We start from the raw sequence: 20,303 nt of genomic DNA, 5'->3' as shown, positions 1-20,303 counted from the left end.
TTTTGGGGCAGCCGTTTTGCTAAAATAACAACTTATATCTATATGCTAATGAGCCTCTAGGTGCTATGGGGGCGTCATTAGCACCTAGAGGCTCCGTCTATCTTCATAAACTGTCGCCGCCCAGCACGTCCCTCCAGCCCGCCCATCTCCTGCTGAATGCGATCCTCTCCGTGCGCGTCTCTGTTCTGCGCATGCGCAGTGGAGATGTCTGACCGCTTCCCTGCTCAGACATCTCCACTGCGCCTGTTCCTCGGAGCACTATGATGTCATTGGCGCAGGCGCAGTGGAGATGTCTGAGCAGGGAAGCGGTCAGACATTCACTGCGCATGCGCAGAACAGAGACGCGCACAGAGAGGATCGCATTCAGCAGGAGATGGGCGGGCTGGAGGGACGCGCTGGGCGGCGGCAGTTTATGAAGGTAGACGGAGCCTCTAGGTGCTAATGACGCCCCCATAGCACCTAGAGGCTCATTAGCATATAGATATAAGTTGTTATTTTAGCAAAACGGCTGCCCCAAAACCTATTATATTAGGATGGTTTGTTAGAGCAGACACTAGCGGATCGCTAGTGTCTGACAGCTAAATATGTGATACCAAGTGATAGAAACCCTTTAAATTTTTGCCTCAGGCAGCACGAAGGCTATGTGCTTCCCTGCCCCCTGGCCACAAAGCACTGAGGGAAGGGGGGCCCAAGCTGAACTCTTGCACCAGGGCTCATGAGCCTTTAGCTACGCCCCTGGTTGCTACCTATAGCTGGCACTAGAGAGACAGTTTTCTTCTTCCTTGTGGGTGATAAGAAATCTCTAAAAAGTCATCTACAGTCATTAAAATACAATTATTAGGCATAAAGCTTATATTAGACCAGGGGTGCACAACATTTTCTGTTTGGAGGGCCACATTGCCAGACTGAACCAATGATGAGGGCCGAAAATAACATTTAAAGGGTTATTAACAACTGAAACACTGTATTTATGCAGATTGTACACACAGTATATACCATTAATGTCTAGATACAGTTCCAGGACCCTCATCTAATGGGAGAAATACATAAAAAATACATGTGAGCAGTCACAAGACAGAAATACATGTCTGTTACCAGATGGTTGGGGACCGCACAGAATGGTATCAAGGGCCGCATGTGGCCCCTGAGCTGCAGGTTGTGCACCCCTGTAATAAACGCACAGATGAAGCAGGCGATTGTCAGGAAGGAAGCGTTCCTTCCCAGCAATCATGTGCTCGTTAGTGGCGGAGACAGCTGCTATTACATCTTCCACAGTATGAGGAGGAATGATCGCTGATGCCATCACTTGTCCCCATACTGAATTATTATTTGCCAGCAGCATATTGTGGTTAAATAACACAATCTACTGCTAGAAAACAATTTTTAAACCTGCTGAAAGATTCTGATTGTCCAATAAATGAGCGTCTGCTAGTTCATTGGGTATTCAGCGGCAGTATTACACTGCCAGATGAACACTAACTAGTGTCCCTATGAACGCTTGTTAGTGATGATCTGCACGTCTAATATAAGTACCGGTAATTGAATACATAACTATTCATCCAGTGTAAAACTGGTGTTCCTTTAATCCCAGATGTAATGACAAAGATGGCCCACCCTCTATCCATACGTATGCATAGACTGTATACATGTAGTTATACAGTCTATAAACTTTGTAGTTATCCTTGCACACAGGACATATCATTAAAGTCAAATAGGTCATTTGTAAATGTAGTCATAATAAAAAGACCTACCATAAGTGTCTCTAAAGCCACCTACAAATGGGATTGTCTTCATCTGGACTATTAGGGTCCATTAGTATGTCAGAGCCTTAGGGCCCTATTAGACTGCTCAATTTTCGGTCCAATTATTGGGAACAAGCATTTATAGGAATGAATAAAGATAAAAAATATACTGGGCACTCTCGCTTATGTAGAATCATACACTTTATTTGTACATATTTATAATATAATCAATTGGTATATAAACGCATAGTCATAATAAAACCATTAATTGGATTAAAATAGGATAGATAACACACTAAAACAACTAAGCATTCAACACTATAAGTATAAAATGGATATATCCAGCCATAATAGGACTAAAAATGGGGGGTGATCAATCCATATAAATCGATAATGAGGGAATCCTGACTGTTGGCTAATAGTGGTCTTATAACCATAAATAATAACTTCGCAATGTCATATGGAGTCCACGATACTAATCCTTTTAAGGAGAATAAGAATGCTGCGGTTAGAATAATTCACTTGGGTGAGTATATTTGCGGCGTCCCGCTTTTACTCACTGTGCAATGTGGTTCTTTTTGCTGGTAAACTTGTGATCCAAAGCGCTCTTGAGTGCTCCTGTCGTAGCTGTGTGATGCTGTGGCTTTCTTTCCCGTGTCTTTGGGGTCCTCTGGCTACCGCTCCGTAGTAACTTAGAGCCGGCAAGCCCTGGGACTCAAAGTTCCTTTCCCCACGTCGGCTGACCTGCGTCACGATACTTTGTATCCCCGTGTTTTGCGCTTTTAGCCACCGGCGTGTCAGGGCTTAGTAAGTCACGGAATCCTCAATTGATTTTGAGTACAGCGCAGCCTTTATAATTCCAGCATATCCTTCTTATGATTAGTCTGGGGGTCTCTTCACCAAACGCATTTCGGGGTACTTGCCCCTCCCTCAGTCACTGAGGAAGGGGCAAGTACCCCGAAACGCGTTTGGTGAAGAGACCCCCAGAGTAATCATAAGAAGGATAAAAGTATCGTGACGCAGGTCAGCCGACGTGGGGAAAGGAACTTTGAGTCCCAGGGCTTGCCGGCTCTAAGTTACTACGGAGCGGTAGCCAGAGGACCCCAAAGACACGGGAAAGAAAGCCACAGCATTACACAGCTACGACAGGAGCACTCAAGAGCGCTTTGGATCACAAGTTTACCAGCAAAAAGAACCACATTGCACAGTGAGTAAAAGCGGGACGCCGCAAATATACTCACCCAAGTGAATTATTCTAACCGCAGCATTCTTATTCTCCTTAAAAGGATTAGTATCGTGGACTCCATATGACATTGCAAGGTTATTATTTATGGTTATAAGACCACTATTAGCCAACAGTCGGGATTCCCTCATTATCAATTTATATGGATTGATCACCCCCCATTTTTAGTCCTATTACGGCTGGATATATCCATTTTATACTTATAGTGTTGAATGCTTAGTTGTTTTAGTGTGTTATCTATCCTATTTTAATCCAATTAATGGTTTTATTATGAATATGCGTTTATATACCAATTGATTATATTATAAATATGTACAAATAAGGCTACTTTCACACCTGCGTTTAGGTCGGATCCGTCTGGTATGTGCCCAGACGGATCCGCACCTATAAGGCTACTTTCACACTAGCGTTCGGGGCTCCGCTTGTGAGTTCCGTTTGAAGGCTCTCACAAGCGGCCCCGAACGCATCCGTCCAGCCCCAATGCATTCTGAGTGGATGCGGATCCGCTCAGAATGCCTCAGTCTGGCTCCGTTTGTCCTCCGCTCCGCTCACCAGGCGGACACCTGAATGCAGCTTGCAGCGTTCAGGTGTCCGCCTGGCCGTGCGGAGGCAAACGGATCCGTCCAGACTTACAATGTAAGTCAATGGGGACGGATCCGTTTGAAGTTGACACAGTATGGCTCAATTTTCAAACGGATCCGTCTCCCATTGACTTTCAATGTAAAGTCAAAACGGATCCGTTTGCATTATCATGAACAAAAAAAAAAAAAAAAAAAAATTTTTTTTTTATTTTTTTTTGTTCATGGTAATGCAAACGGATCCGTTCTGAACGGATCTAAACGTTTGCATTATAGGTGCGGATCCGTCTGGGCACATACCAGACGGATCCGACCTAAACGCAGGTGTGAAAGTAGCCGTGTATGATTCTACATAAGCGAGAGTGCCCAGTATTTTTTATCTTTATTTATTCAATTGTTAGAGGAAGGGCGGATCCTCTTTACTGGCAGCACCTCCTCCTGATTTTTCTTCAGTCCTGTGCGTCTGACAAACCCTTTTTTTGCATTTATAGGAATGCTCATTTCCGGTAACTGGCCTGTATAACTGAATACCTGATCAGCGGATAAATGAGCAAACGCTTGTTAGTTGGCTGATGGTTATCTTTTATCAGGAAAACAGATGTCCTATTATCAGCAGCACATCTCCATGTGTAAAAGAAGGTAATATGAGAGGAACCACTGTGGTAGCATTCGTTCCTCCCACATTCAGTTTGTATCGGTCTGTGTAATCAAGCAGTTGGAAATGAGATCCAATAGATGTGTTATCATCCATCAGCGCTCGCACTGCCTGAACTTCAGGCAGTGTAATACAGCCATTAGCCTGGGAAGTTGATCTGCCAGTGTAAAACGCAATGCCAGATTGTAATATTGGCAGACACCTAGGGCCCAAGTGTCCTGGGGGACCCATGGCCACCCATACTGTCTACCATCTTAATAGATGCAATGAACAGCAATGAAGCGGTAGCAATCACTAGCCTCTCCTACTGCTTTCACTAGATAAAATCGGTGGTACAGTAAAATGGTACAATTCCCCAAAATGGTCAATCAGTGTCAGACAAGCTGTTTATTTGGGGGAGGGAGGGGTTGCAACTTCAGATTTTGCCTTGGTAATACTAGTAAGTATGGATGAGCGAATTGACTTCAGATGCTTCATCCGAAGTTGATTCACATAAAACTTAGTTTGAATACTGTACAGAGCGAGCACTCCGTACAGTATTAGAATGTATTAGCTCCAATGAACCAAAGTTATTACTTTGCGAAGTCTCGCGAGACTTCAGGTAATAACTTCACAAATTAATTTCTACTGTAGAAAACCTTGGTACCGAACTCAGGTTCGGTTCCAAGGTACCCCCTGGAACCGAACCAGAGTTCAGTACAAAGGTTTTTAACAGTAGAAATGAATTTCCAAAGTTATTACCTTGCGAGACTTCACAAAGTAATAACTTCGGCTCATCTGAGCCAATACATTCTAATACTGTACTGATCGCTCGCTCCATACAATATTTTAAGGAAGTTTTATGCGAATCGACTTCGGATGAGGCATCTGAAGTCGATTCGCTCATCCCTACTAATAATGCTTCTGCAGTAAAAGCTAGACTTTATTGGTGACACTTACACCATTTGTATGACAAACAACTATGAAACTGACATTTAGCTTATGTGAATATTTCCACTCAGACCAAGCTCCTCAAATATCCATAGCGCCATTGGAATGTTACAAACAAGTGATGTCACAGCAAGAATTAGGTAAGTGAAGGTGCGCTATAATCATCATGGAAATATTATAATAAGGTGATGTCACAAGCACATCCGCAATACCCAGTCCCCATAGCTCTGTGTGCTTTTATTGTGTAAAAAAAACCGATTTGATACATATGCAAATTAACCTGAGATGAGTCCTGTACGTGAGATGAGTCAGAGACAGGACTTATCTCAGGTTAATTTTCATATGTATCAAATCAGGTTTTTTTACACAATAAAAGCACACAGAGCTATGGGGACTGGATATTGCGGATGTGCTAGCGGCCATCTAGCAATGATGTCACAATCAAGTGATGTCACAGCAAGCTTTAGGTAAGTGAGGGTGCTTTATAATCATCATGGAAATATTATAATGAGGTGATGTCATAGTAATATTATAATGAGGTGATGTCATAGTAATATTATATTGTGGTGATGTCACAATCAAGTGATGTCACAGCAAGCATTAGGTAAGTGAGGGTTCTTTATAATCATCATGGAAATATTATAATGAGGTGATGTCATAGTAATATTATAATGAGGTGATGTCACAATCAAGTGATGTCACAGCAATCATTAGGTAAGTGAAGGTGTGCTATAATCATCATGGATATATTAAAAGGAGGCGATGTCACAATCAAGTGATGTCATAAGCAGCTAGCATTAGGTAAGTGAAAGTGCACTATAATCATCATGGAAATATTATAATGAGGTGAGGTCATAGAAATATTATAATGAGATGATGTCACAGGCAGCTGGATTAGGTAAGTGAAAGTGCACTATAATCATCATGGAAATATTATAATGAGGTGAGGTCATAGAAATATTATAATGAGATGAAGTTACAATCAAGTGATGTCATAAGCAGTTAGCATTAGGTATGTGAATGTACACTGTAATTCTTTCAGTTGTTCGCTGCCTCTTCACGAGTAAGTGTCCAGCTACCGTTCTCACCTGCTTTCAAGTTCCTTACTAGAGTTGAGTATAACAAATATGTTTACTCGCTGCTTCATACTTGTTTGTTGCCTGTTCCTTGGGGTCCTCTATAGGGGACACACCACTACCAAAGGAACAGAATATTGAATATGAGGAAGACTACTTAGACAGTCCCTATAACATAGTTCCTTTTTTTGAACAGCAATTTAGAGTCATAGTGAAGCCAAAGAAGAACATAGTCCACAGAAGACTGAAGGGAAGAAGCACTGCTTCCCTAAAAGAGACACAAGACAATATATCTTACAACCCACCGAACAAGGAACACACTGAAGAAAACATCATTCAGTCAAGATCATCCATAGGAAACATCATTGAAGACGTATCTTCTCTGACTAAGTGGGTACTTATAGGGGAGCCCTTGTTATTTTTATTGGTCCATGGACGGTATGATAAATAAATTTGCGGATGTCCCTGGCCATATTCATGAAAAAAATTACAGAAAAATAATAATAATGCACTTAATAAAATAGGTGCAAGCATTATATATGGACCAAGCCCTCACTCTGACGTAATAAAATCTGAGACACTTTTTGTCAATATATTTTGATCAAAACACATCTGTGCCCGCCTACCAAGCGCCAAGGTGGTCTCAGGTCAGGCGGGTCCTACGCTAAACCTACCTAAGCCATGGAGGTGACTAGGAGCAGCACACCATATATGTGCAGTGTCTGCGCTCCGGAACATAGAAGTCCAATGACTTAGGTAGGTTTAGCGTAGGACCCGCCTGACCTGAGACCACCTTGGCGCTTGGTAGGCGGGCACAGATGTGTTTTGAACAAAATATATTGGCTAAGTGTCTCAGATTTTATTACATCAGAGTGAGGGCTTGGTCCATATATAATGCTTGCATCTACATAGTAACATAGTACATAAGGACGAAAAAAGACAATTGTCCATCCAGTTCGGCCTGTTATCCTGCAAGTTGATTCAGAGGAAGGCACAAAAAAAAAACTGTGAGGTAGAAGCCAATTTTCCCCACTTTAGGGGAATAAAAAATTCCTTCCTGACTCCAATGAGTCAATCAGAATAACTCCCTGGATCAACGACCCCTCTCTAGTAGCTATAGCCTGTAATATTATTACGCTCTAGAAACACATCCAGGCCCCTCTTGAATTCCTTTATTGTACTCACCATCACCACCTCCTCAGGCAGAGAGTTCCATAGTCTCACTGCTCTTACCGTAAAGAACCCTTTTCTATGTTTGTGTACAAACCTTCTTTTCTCCAGACGCAGAGGATGTCTATTTTATTAAGTGCATTATTATCTTTTTTCTGTAATTTTTATTTTTTATTTGTCCATTGATTTATCTGGGAATACGTTGCCTGAGAAACATATACAAAAAAACTATGAAAAAATACCAGTGGAAAAAGCTCTAGAAATGTATGCCAAGCTAGAAGAGGAAGAGTAAGACCGGACACCTGTTACTAAGACCTCATGAGAAGACCTGGCAAGAATGAATATGACTGATATTAGATTGTAAGCTTTATGTTATCCATACATGTTCATGCTCTATAGCTGCAGATTCTAATGTCATTTTTATATATGTTTTTCTTTCAGCCAAATGACATACATGTACTCAAATTACACTATACATGGAGATAATATTGTGGAAGAAGATCATGCTTTCTGAATAATGCTCCTATACCTGTAAAGATATGTGATCCATGCCCTACACATGTGTGTGGCGCCCTCTGCAGTTTAAACTGTCGGGTTCATAACTGTCACTAGCTTCATTAGCTGAACAATAAAGCTTTATTGAATTAAAGTGAATGCAGATTTATAAAAGCAGTGAATATACAAAAATTTGTGACATGGTAAGGAACATTTATCAAGAGTGGAGTATCTGTACCAGTCTTTATTTCTCTGCACTGGCATGAGATGCCTCTTATTAAATTAATCAGAAGAAAAAAGGGGGGAAGACCCCGGATATGCCAGAAACAAATGAGGGACAGTGCCTTCACAGTGTAAATGTACTGGGGTATCCAAAACAAGAGATAACTCGGTACAAGCTCCGAGTACAATGGCAGAAAAGGAAAGGAAGGAAGCTCAGAGTACCAGAAATGATAATAAAATTAATATTTTATTAAATCAAAAACATGATAGAAAGTTGATACAGTTGATGCCAAAGACAGGGAGAGGGGAACAGGGAAAGGAGAGAACAAGCGCCACCCTGGATGAACACACAGGTCACAAAATACATAAATAATAATGATAGGATCATGAAAGATAAATATATAAGGTACAGTGACCAGCTCATGAACCAGATACAGAAAATATATGAGTAATGATATGAGGTAAGGTAAAGATCAATGAAAAGACCAACCACGGCTGTAGTGCATAGTGTGCTGACCAAGATGGTAATACAAGAATAGTATGAAACCAGCAAAACAATGAAAAAGCCAAGTGAGAAATCTCAACATCGGCAGCACAAAGCCGTGGGAGGAAGACAATGACCTAGTACTTACCTAAAAATGGACCTAGTGTGGACACAGAGAACCAGGATGGCGCTACCCCAACGCGCGTTTCAGCGTGCCTTCGTCAGGGGGTAACGCCATCACTGTGAACCAGATATTTAAAGTCTCCTTAGACCAATAAGAGAGCAGCACTTACTCGTCCCCAGGTGTGTTTGCTGGCCGGCGCGCGTAAATCAAGCACTGACACGTCCGGCAGTCCCACGGCCGGCGTCCCGTCGACACGCCCACATCACATGACGAAGTTACCTGATCGGGCGGCATGACGTATGGACGCTCGGGCGTGAGGCGTCGGAGGCGGTGCCGAATGACGCGCGCATGCAGCACAGAAGGGGAGGAGGAGCAGAACGATAATGTAGCAGAATCTGATTCCCGGCAATGAGGTGCATACTTTCCATGGGAAGCGGAATAATACATGCGGCACCTCAACAAATATATCCATACTGTAAGAGCCAACCGTCCACTTATCATATGATATCAGATTTTTATAATAGCTCAACATATAAATACAGACTTTTACAAAGTATGCAAATAGACAATGAATCCATGATTAAATATAAGCATGATTGAAGTACAGAGCAAATCATGATTAAAACAGAGTAATGATAAAATCCCAAGCATAATTGAAGTCCATGATTGAAATAATGAGAATCGACATAAAAACCTAATTAAAGTAAACACAGAAACGCATCATGATTGGAAATGACACTGAATCCAAATCGTGATCGTAACAATTAGTGATGGTTCCATACAGTAACAGAGTGCATGATATACATACCGGGACACAATATACCCTAAATATGGTGCAATCATACAAAGTGCAGGTGTGCATATATATAAATATATTTCCACTTCCTAAATTGCAAAGAAGCTGCAAATCCATAGGTACAATGATGGATGAATACAAAGTTGATCAAGCCTCCCCTGACCGTACATATCAACCAATGTATAGACACTAATTGTTACAATCACGATTTGGATTCAGTGTCATTTCCAATCATGATGCGTTTCTGTGTTTACTTTAATTAGGTTTTTATGTCGATTCTCATTATTTCAATCATGGACTTCAATTATGCTTGGGATTTTATCATTACTCTGTATTACCATCTTGGTCAGCACACTATGCACTACAGCCGTGGTTGGTCTTTTCATTGATCTTTACCTTACCTCATACCATTACTCATATATTTTCTGTATCTGGTTCATGAGCTGGTCACTGTACCTTATATATTTATCTTTCATGATCCTATCATTATTATTTATGTATTTTGTGACCTGTGTGTTCATCCAGGGTGGCGCTTGTTCTCTCCTTTCCCTGTTCCCCTCTCCCTGTCTTTGGCATCAACTGTATATGTGTCTTTTTATCATGTTCTGGTACTCTGAGCTTCCTTCCTTTCCTTTTCTGCTCTTATTAAATCAGTAGCATCTCTGCTCTGCCATGCACCAGATTCTGAAGTCTACCCCAGGCAGGCTGGCATAGACTTCAGCTATAACTTACCCCACTTTCTGGCGAACGTTATAGTAAATGCGGCGAGTCACGCTAAGCCTCTTCAACACTTCAGAAAAGTGCCAAAAAGTCACAAATCATGGTGCACATATAGCATGTTCTAGAATCTGCGACATTTTTACACCACTATTGTTGCATAAATACATTGGTAAATATCCCCCCCAATGGGGTACAGGAAAACTGGCTGTGTTGCCAATAGCAACCAATAAGATTCCACCTTTCATTTCAGTCAATGCAGAAAAAAAATAATACTACATTTGGTAATAGATGAGGAGGGTTAGAGATAGAGAAGCCAGACTTGTAGCGATCAGCTAATCACTGCTGGATTCCAGTTGTCTTCAATTCGGTACTGCCACACGGAATTGCGTGAGGAAAATCCACAGTGTATACAGTAACAGAAAAGTGGATATGTTTTTAAAAAAAATCTCATTCACCTGTTGTGAAAAATTTTCACAACAGGATCCACACAAAACTTTACCTATGATGCAGATCTGCATGTCATTTCGTGCTGATTTCATCCTTTGCAATGCACAGGGTAAAATCTGCTTTAAATCCACAGCAAAATTGACAATGCTTTTGCAGCAGATTTGTTGCAGATTTTGAGGTGACTCCACCACAAAACCTGCAGCGTTTTTTTCGCACTGTGTGGGCCTACCCTAAACATGTATACAGATTCCGAATTAACTGTGTAAATGCAGGGGTGCACATAGACTTTCTGCTGCCTGAGGTGAAAATTGAAATTGCGTCCCCTCCCCTTTCCTGTAGCAAATTCTCAATTCAACGCCTCCACATTTCCCTACTGTCAAAGACAGATTTGGTTGGACATTATAAACAGTGCTACAAAACATGCAGGAGAATACAACACTACCTAGCTATTACATCCAGTGATGTCTTCTTGGATGTGGATGTTCTTTTTCCTCATCTTCTCCATTCAGAGATCAGACCACCTTGATGACTTCTGTCAGCCACGTCTTGGCTCTGCAGAGTGTGTGCAGTGTCCTACTACCCACGTGGGTACTGCAAAGTCGTAGTGTTATGCTTTGTATGCTTTATATAACCTGTTTTATGCTGCAGTGCATTTTTATGCATAATCCCTGCCTACAGGTGTGTTAGATTCCATTACACTGAGCCTACCAGGGGGAGACAACACATCCCCTATATATATAGCCCAGCTCAGGCCTAGTTAGGCAGAGTGAGTCTTAGTTTTCAGTCTGGGATCTTCAGCCCTGAGCTGAAGTGGTCTACATCCAGCTCAGAACTCTGCTAAGAATTAGTGGACATCAGCTAAAAGTTTAGCTTCAGAAAAGGATATTAATCCAGAAAGCTCTAAAGAAACAGAGACCCTAAGGGTTACGGCCATCGCTTTACGTGCCTTAGGACCTTTGGAGTTAAAAATGAAGGATTTACCAGCCTTCGGCAGCCTCACTAACCTGCACTGGGATAACAGGGACCAGCGTAGAAGTCCTCTACCAGTAAGCACAAAACCTATATCATTAATAGCCTGAGAGACAGACATCACACCTTTAAGCAGGTGACCTCTTGCAGCTTTACCTCTGTCCCTCTTAAAGAGACTGTATTTCATATCTGGATGTACTAGAGACTGTTTTACACTTGGATGTTACCGTTACCAGGAGCAACTTTCAGTAAAAGTTATAAGCTGGATTGCACCATCCTTGTCTCAGTCTCCAATTCCTCAGTTAACACTACAGTAAATGGTTGTACCACCACGAAAGGTACTGGCATCACGACTACAAGGGACCTTGCCATAGGCACATTAATACAGACCATCAAGAGCACCTCGAATAACCATCTGGCCTGTGTCCCTTACACCAGAGTGTGCCCCAGAGAATCCTTGTGCCGTTCTCCTCTTCACTTGTGCAGGCCTGCCCAGGGACGACCTAACTATGAGTAACCAGAACTGTATTTACCTCGGCCCACCTAATGCTCACACCATGACCTCACATATAATTCCCCTGTCAGTCTGGCATACTGCATTTGGTACACAGACATCTTAGATTCCTCCTCATTTTTCTATCATCTCTTCTTCTGCTGCCCCAACAGAGTCATCCTGCTGCTACCCGCAATACTGTCCTCACTGTGCCCCCCAAACACTATGCTGCAAAAAAATAATAGTGCTATACAGATAATCCCCACATAGTAATAGTGCACCCCAAAGTCCCACCAATAGTCATAATTCTCTCCCAGACTGCTCTCATTAGTAATAGTGCTTCCTGCAGTACCACTAATAAGGATAATGCTCCCAAAGAGAACCCCCATTAGTAGCAATGACCTCCATATTGTGCCCAACAATAATGGCCTCAATATACCCCAGTAGTAATAATGCCACCATAGTGATCCCAATAGAAATAAGTCCTTCAGCACTAACAAGACCCCTCTATAAGCCACCCCTATAGAGCCTCCAGTAGTAATAAGACCCCCTATAATACACCAGTAGTTAAAATGCCCTTATAATGCCCCCTGTAGTTGCCACAGTATTTATAATGCCCCCTGTAGGGCCCACAGTATTTAGAATGCCCTCCTGAAGTTATAACCCCCCCTGTAGTACCCCCTGTATTATAATGCCCCTTATAGTGGCAGTATGTATAATGCCCCCCATAGAGCCCATACGTATAATGCTCCCTGTAGTGCCCTGCTATTACCATCCCCCCATAGTGCCCCCTTTATGATAATACCCTCCTTTAGTTCCCTGTTATATTATAATGCCTCCCAGGTAGGGCTCCAGCTTGTAATGCCCCCTGTAGGACTCCAGACTGTAAAGCCCACCTCCTATGGAAAAAAATAAATAATAAAATACCTGACTCCCATTCTCTGCCACCATCTGTGATGCAGGCCACAGACCTCTTCCAGCCTGTGGCCTGAGTTGCCATGCCCTGGTGCAGGCAATCGTGAGGAAATGAGGAATGATCACGTGATCACTGCGCCAGGACACAGGCATTCGTGACCATACGACTGCACCACCTGAGACCCAGTGCTGGAGGTTGTGGTCATGTCATTGCGACCTCTTCAGCTATTCTACTGCCTCAGTAACCTGTAGGGTATGAAGCTGAACGGCGAGGACAGGAGCCTATGGCTCCTGTGCCCTGCCGTAAACTGCCGTCCCCGTAGAGACAGGTTGGCGGCCGCTGAGGCAATATGCTCATCTCACATTATGGCATGGATACTGAATTAAACTAACCCCCTGCCTGACTGAAGCAGGGTTTAATAGGAAGTACTGAAAATCCCCATAGACTGCAGTCTATGATATTGAGTGCATGTTCAAGTCCCCTTGGAAGACTAAAAAAAAGTTGGGGAAAAAAATATTTTTCCCCCAAAATTATTAAAAATAAAGAAAAAAAATAATAATCAAAACTTTTTCTTTGTGCCGCCTGGGAACAGGGATAGGTAAGGATTGGTATACAGAGTGTGTGTACATATAAAGTGGGCACAGAACCTGGCACTATACACAGGAGCTACGGAACCTTGCACTTTATTCAAGGGCTACAGAGCCTGACACTGTATACAGGGGGCATGGGACCTGACACTATATAAAATGAGCACGAAACTTGGCACTATATACCGGTTGCACAGAACCTGGCACAATATACAAGGGGTGCAGAATGCCACTATATACAAGTGGCACAGAACCAATGTGGAATAATGTATGGGGGGAATCGAGCATGTGGCACATCTTTAGTGGCACTCTGTATGTGTGGTCAGTGGCGTAACTAGAGTGTTATGGGCCCCAGTGCAAACTTTGTATCGGGGCCCCCCTACCCCCCGATTTTTATAAAGAAGCGGCAGATTTTCTTACTAATGGCTTTCCCGTGTGGCTAGTCCGCTGCGTGAATGAGGGCCAAGCCCCATTCCGGACAGCAGAGACACGGAGCAGTAACGCGATTGATAATGCTCCGTGCCTCTCTGTGACCTTTTTACTAAAAAATCACAGGGAGATAAAGTGGTCACCGTGATTTTGTAGCAAAACGATCATAGAGAGGCACAGAGCATTATCAATCATGTTACTGCTCGGTGTCTCTGCTGTCCGGAGCGGGGCTTGGCTCTCTTTCACACAGCAGATTAGCCACACGGGATCCGCTCGTGTGAAAGAGCCCAATGCATGGCTACACTCACCCAATCCTAATAAAATCTGGTCCTACCTCATCCAGGGTGTCGCTGGCGTCGGTGTGATGTCCGCTGGATCCAGAACAAGGTCCCTGTGGTGATAGAAAAAAAAAGAATAATCACATAAGGAAGGGATGGTGACTACCCCTGTGAAACTACCAGCTGGGGGCGCTCTGCTGGCCTGGTAGACTGAGCTATGCCAATGTATAGCAGGGTAATTTAGGACATTTCCCCTAAGTGCTACCACACAGTACTAATGTCCACATTGTGGCCCCTCACAGTAGTAATGCCCATCTTGTGGCCTTTCACAGTAATTAAGCCCACCTTGTGGTCCCTTCACATAAGTTATGTCCTTCTTGTGGCCCCTCACAGCAGTTATGCCCACCTTTGTTCCTGTCACAGTAGTTATGCCCAGATATGTGCCCCTCACAGTAGTTATGCCAAATATGTGCCCCCTAACAGTAGTTATGCCAAATATATGCCCCCTCACGGTATTTATGCCAGATATGTGCCCCTCACAGTGGATATGCCCAGATATGTGCCCCTCACAGTGGATATGCCCAGATATGTGCCCGCTCACAGTGGTTATGCCCAGATATGTGCCCACTCACAGTAGTTATGCCCAGATATGTGCCCCTCACAGTGGATATGGCCAGATATGTTCCCCCTCACAGTAGTTATGCCAGACTATGTGCCCCTCACAGTAGTTATGACCAGATATGTGCCCCCTACAGTGGTTATGCCATATTATGTGCCCCTCACATTAAATATGCCCACATATGTGCCCCTCACAGTGGTTATGCCAGATTATGTGCCCCCCTCACAGTAGTTATGCCTTTATATGTGCCATCTCATAGTTATGCCTTTATATGTGCCCCCCTCACAGTAGTTATGCCAGATATGTGCCCCCCTACAGTGGTTATGCCAGATTATGTGCCCCTCACATTAGATATGCCCACATATGTGCCCCTCACAGTGGTTATGCCAGATTATGTGCCCCCCTCACAGTAGTTATGGCAGATTAGGTGCCCCCTCAGTAGAGATGCCCACTTTTGTGCCCCCTCACTCTAGTTGTGCCCATCAACCCCCCCCCCCCCTTCCCCTTTGCCCCCAGTCTGCAGTGTTAGGAAAATAAAAAAAAAACACATACTTACCCTCTTCCCTGATGTTGCGCTGCCACACTCACATCGCGCTGCTGGCTGTACTAAAGGCAGTTTCCCGGGCCTTCAGAGCTCCTCCCACAGCCAGCAGCCCGATGTGCGGCCAGCAGAGGGAGCGCTAGAGCTCCTGCTTCACTGATGATCTGGAGACAGCCCGGCAGTGACAAGAACTGCCGGGCCGAGTGTATGTGAGTGAGTGCGCGCGTCCTCCCTCTTCCTCCCACCCCCTCTGCGCAAACCTCCCCCACCTTGCCTCATATTAAACATGTAATGGAGTGCCCTGACGGGGCCCGGCATTGTTACTGTACTTCATGCCGGGCCCCTTCACAGCGCTTCATTACATGTTAGTACAGCGGGCCCCCTCCCCCCGCCGGGCCCGGTCGCAGTCGCACTCCCTGCGACCGCGATCGTTACGCCCCTGTGTGTGGTGCTTTTTTCAGGGAACATAATATCATTGTAATCAGGGGCACAGTATATTTAGCTATTATGTTCAGGGCATAATGTGCGGAACTCAGTGGAGTTTGTGTTAATATATAGGGTGTGGATGTGTGGAAGTAGGGAGCAGCAGAGACAAGTCATGGCTAGGAGATGTCAACATGGTGGTCTGAACCAGATGAAAAGAAAAGAGAATAACTCTAGAGGAGGAGACCGCTGCTATTACATGCAACAATCTCCTCCGCAGCATGGGGAGGAGCAATCGCTATGCCATCGCTCGTCCCCATACTGTCTAGTGGTTTGCCAGTGGCAGATTGCTATTAGACAGCACGATCTGCCGCGGGAAATCGGCGGCAGTATTACACTGCAAGATGATTATGGGCCAGAAAAATTGGCCAGTGTAATACGGCCTCAAGTCACTAAATGTAAATATTTATTGTGTCACTGACTACGTGATACAGCGGGATAATGGGTAGTATTGTTATGTTTTGTGAAACAACTCCCAGCATACCTTTACAGGGTATAGTGTGTTGCACTCAGAGCTGAGAGTTAGGCCCCTTTCACACGGGCGAGATTTCCGCACGGGTGCAATGCGTGAGGTGAATGCATTGCACCCGCACTGAATCCGGACCCATTCATTTCTATGGGGCTGTGCACATGAGCGGTGATTTTCACGCATCACTTGTGCGTTGCGTGAAAATCGCAGCATGCTCCTCTTTGTGCGTTTTCCATGCAACGCAGGCCCCATAGAAGTGAATGGGGCTGTGTGAAAATCGCAAGCATCCGCAAGCAAGTGTGGATGCGGTGCGATTTTCACGCACGGTTGCTAGGAGACGATTGGGATGGAGACCCGATCATTATTATTTTCCATTATAACATGGTTATAAGGGAAAATAATAGCATTCTTAATACAGAATGCATAGTACAATAGAGCTGGAGGGGTTAAAAAAATAATAAAATAATTTAACCCGCCTTAATCCACTTGCTCGGGCAGCCCGGCTTCTCTTCTGTCTTCATCTTTGCTGTGCAGGAAAAGGACCTGTGGTGATGTCACTGCGGTCATCACATGGTTCATCACATGGATAGATCAGTGACATCATCAAAGGTCCTATTCCTCAAAGAAGAAGACAGAAGAGAAGCCAGGCTGCGCAAGCAAGTGGATTAAGGTGAGTCAAATTATTATTATTATTTTTTTAACCCCTCCAGCCCTATTGTACTATGCATTCTGTATTAAGAATGCTATTATTTTCCCTTATAACCATGTTATAAGGAAAAATAATAAAATCTACACAACACCTAACCCAAACCCGAACTTCTGTGAAGAAGTCCGGGTTCGGGTCTGGGTACCAAACATGCCGATTTTTCTCACGCGTGTGCAAAACGCGTTACAATGTTTTGCACTCGCGCGGAAAAATCACGCATCTTATCCGGGCCAAAAACAAGACGCCCGTGTGAAAGAGGCCTTAGTGTTATTATATAGGGTGTGGCTGTGTTGGGAAGTGAGAAAGCAGCAGAGATGGCTGGGAGAAGTTATCATGGTGGTCTAAACCAGATGAAAAGAAAAGTGAATAACTACAGAGAAGACATCAACTGTAAGTCACTAAATGCAAATGTTTATTGTGCTACTGACTACGTCTGATCAGTGCTGTAGTCACTTATGTGATCTACAGCACGATGGGTGGTAGTGTTCTCTTTTGTGAAACAAGTCCCAGCATACCTTTACAACTGTTCAGGTCACACTAGGAGCTGTAGTTTCACATTGTGCAAACTAAAGATCCCTTTACATGAGATGACACAGCAGACGATTGTTGGAAAGGAAGCATTCCTTCCCAGCAATCGCCTGCTCATTAGTGAAGGAGACTGCTTCATTTACATGCAGTGATCTCCTCCACAGTAATGCCATCGCACATACCCATACTCACTAGTTCTTTGCTGGCAGCAGATGCTGTTTACACAGCATTATCTGCTGCTAGCAAACGATAATTTTTGTGCCCGCATGAATGACTTTTTACCTGATGAACAAGCGTTTTGCACATTTACACCAGCAGATAATCGCTAACGAGCATAGTGATTATCTGCGGAATTCTCGACCCGTGTAAATGGTCCTTTATATATAACAGGGGCTTACCTGACTATGCAAATCATATCTGTATTGAGCTGTTTTTTGAGCTGGTGCTGTAGTTATGTCATTAGATTGGTTCTAGTACTGTATTCATGTTATTAGACTGATTCTGATGTACATACAGTGCATTTGCAAAGTCCGTTTAGACTCTTTCACTTTTCTTTTTTTACATTTTGTTATGTTGTGGCCTTGTGCAAAAAATTAAAAATAAATCAAGTTTTTCCCCATCAATCTGCACTCCATACCCTATAATGAGAAAGTGAAAACTGAATTTTAGAAATGTTTGCAAATGTATTAAAAAGGAAAAAAAGTTTTGCCTTTTCTATGACACTTCAAATTTAGCTCTGTTGGTCTCCTATTTGTCGTGATCATCTTTGAGAAGTTTCTACACCATGTTTGTATTCCACCTGTGGTAAATTCAGTTGATTGGACATCATTTGGAAAGATACATCCCTGTCTATGTAAGGTCTCACACCAAAATCCAAACAATAAGGAGGAAAGAACTGCCTGTAGAGATCAATGACAGGATTGTGTGGTGACACAGGTCTGGAGAAGGGTACAAAAAATTTTCTGCTCCACTAAAAGTTCCTAAGAGTACAGTGGCCTACATCATTTTTAAATGGAAGAAGTTTGAATTAACCAGGACTCTTCCTAGAGCTGGCGGCCCCACCAGTAATCAGGGGAAAAAGGCCTTGATAAGCGAGGTGACCAAAAACTTAATGGTCACTGGCTGAGCTCCAAAGCTCCGGTGTGCAGATGGGAGAAACTTCCAGGTCAACCATCACTGCAGCATTCCACCAATCTGGGCTTTATGGCAGAGTGGCTAGAAAGAAGCCTCTCCTCAGTAAAAAAAAAAAAAAACACACATAAAAGTTTGCAAGAAATCACATAAAGAAAAGAACTCTCAGACTGTGAAAAACAAGATAATTTGGTCTGATGAAACCAAGAATAAACCTTTCGGCCTAAATTCTAAGCATCATGTTAGTCCCTGCTCATCACCTGCCCAATACTATCCATACAGTGAAACCTAGTGGTGGTAGCATAATGCTGTAGGGGTGTTTTTTTAGTGTCTGGGACAGGGAAACTGGTCAGAGTTGAGGGAAAGCTGAAGAGAACAAAGTACAAATATATTCCTAATGAAAACCATTGTGCTCTGGATCTCAGACTGGTTCGAAGGTTCCCCTTCCAACAAGACAATTACCCTAAGCACACAGCCAAGACAACACAGGAGTGTCTTAGGAAAAACTCTGTGAATGTACTTGAGTGGTCCAGCCAGAGGCCTGACTTGGAACCAATCGAATATCTCTGGAGAGACAAAAAATAACTGTCCACCGATGGTCCCCATCCAACCTGGCTATATTATGATTGTATTTTTTATCACACTGGCATACTTCATGCATACCTTTGAATATGATATTTAGGTGAAAATGGATTCCAATAGTTGTAATAAGAAGTGGTGTGCAAGAGGCCTTACGATGTAGCTTTAGTGTAGCATTATCAGTTTTTGTCAATGCAATGCATGCTCATTGATATGGAATTTGGTTCTGTTACTGTATTTATGTCGTAAGCCTGTTCTCATACCATACCTATGTAGTAAGATGGGTCCTGTTACCATGTCTATGTAGTAGGTTTGCTTTATATTTATGTAGTAAGTCTGGTTCTTTTACTGTATCTGTGCAGTGTTAGACTAGTTGGTGGATCCCAAATTCTTCATTCAGCCAAGGTGTATGGTAGTCTTCCTCCCACTGGGTAAAAAGACAGTTACTCAAACATTATTGAGTGGAATAATGGAAGGCCTTACTGACACGTGACAATTTTGTATGCCTTCCACGTCTCTGCTCCATTTTTCCACCCAGGACTTATTTGGGTAAGAGGCTCCATTTGAGAAGATTTCAACGGAGCTCTCAGAATTTCAGCTGATAGGTGAAGTAACTTATCAGGCTCCTGGATAGTACCTATACCTCTGCAGTTCTTTCAGAGAGAGGTGAAGAGACTGGAGCAGCACCCCTTCCTCCTCTAAGTCCTAGTTTTATCTAAGGGGTATTGTCACCCAGCTTTGCCAGATGGACATGGTGTAAAGCTGCCCATACACATTCCATAGCTGTCAGCTGAATGATCGTTTGGCCGACAGCTATCTCTCCTGTCTCCCAACCTAATTCCTCATACACATACACGTCCAGCTCAGCTGAACCTGTCTTCGTATTCTATGGG

This window comes from Bufo bufo, chromosome 1 (assembly GCF_905171765.1).
Source record: "Bufo bufo chromosome 1, aBufBuf1.1, whole genome shotgun sequence".
Taxonomy (NCBI): Eukaryota; Metazoa; Chordata; class Amphibia; order Anura; family Bufonidae; genus Bufo; species Bufo bufo.
The sequence above is the reverse complement of the archived record's forward strand: the minus strand, read 5'-3'. Positions refer to the sequence as shown.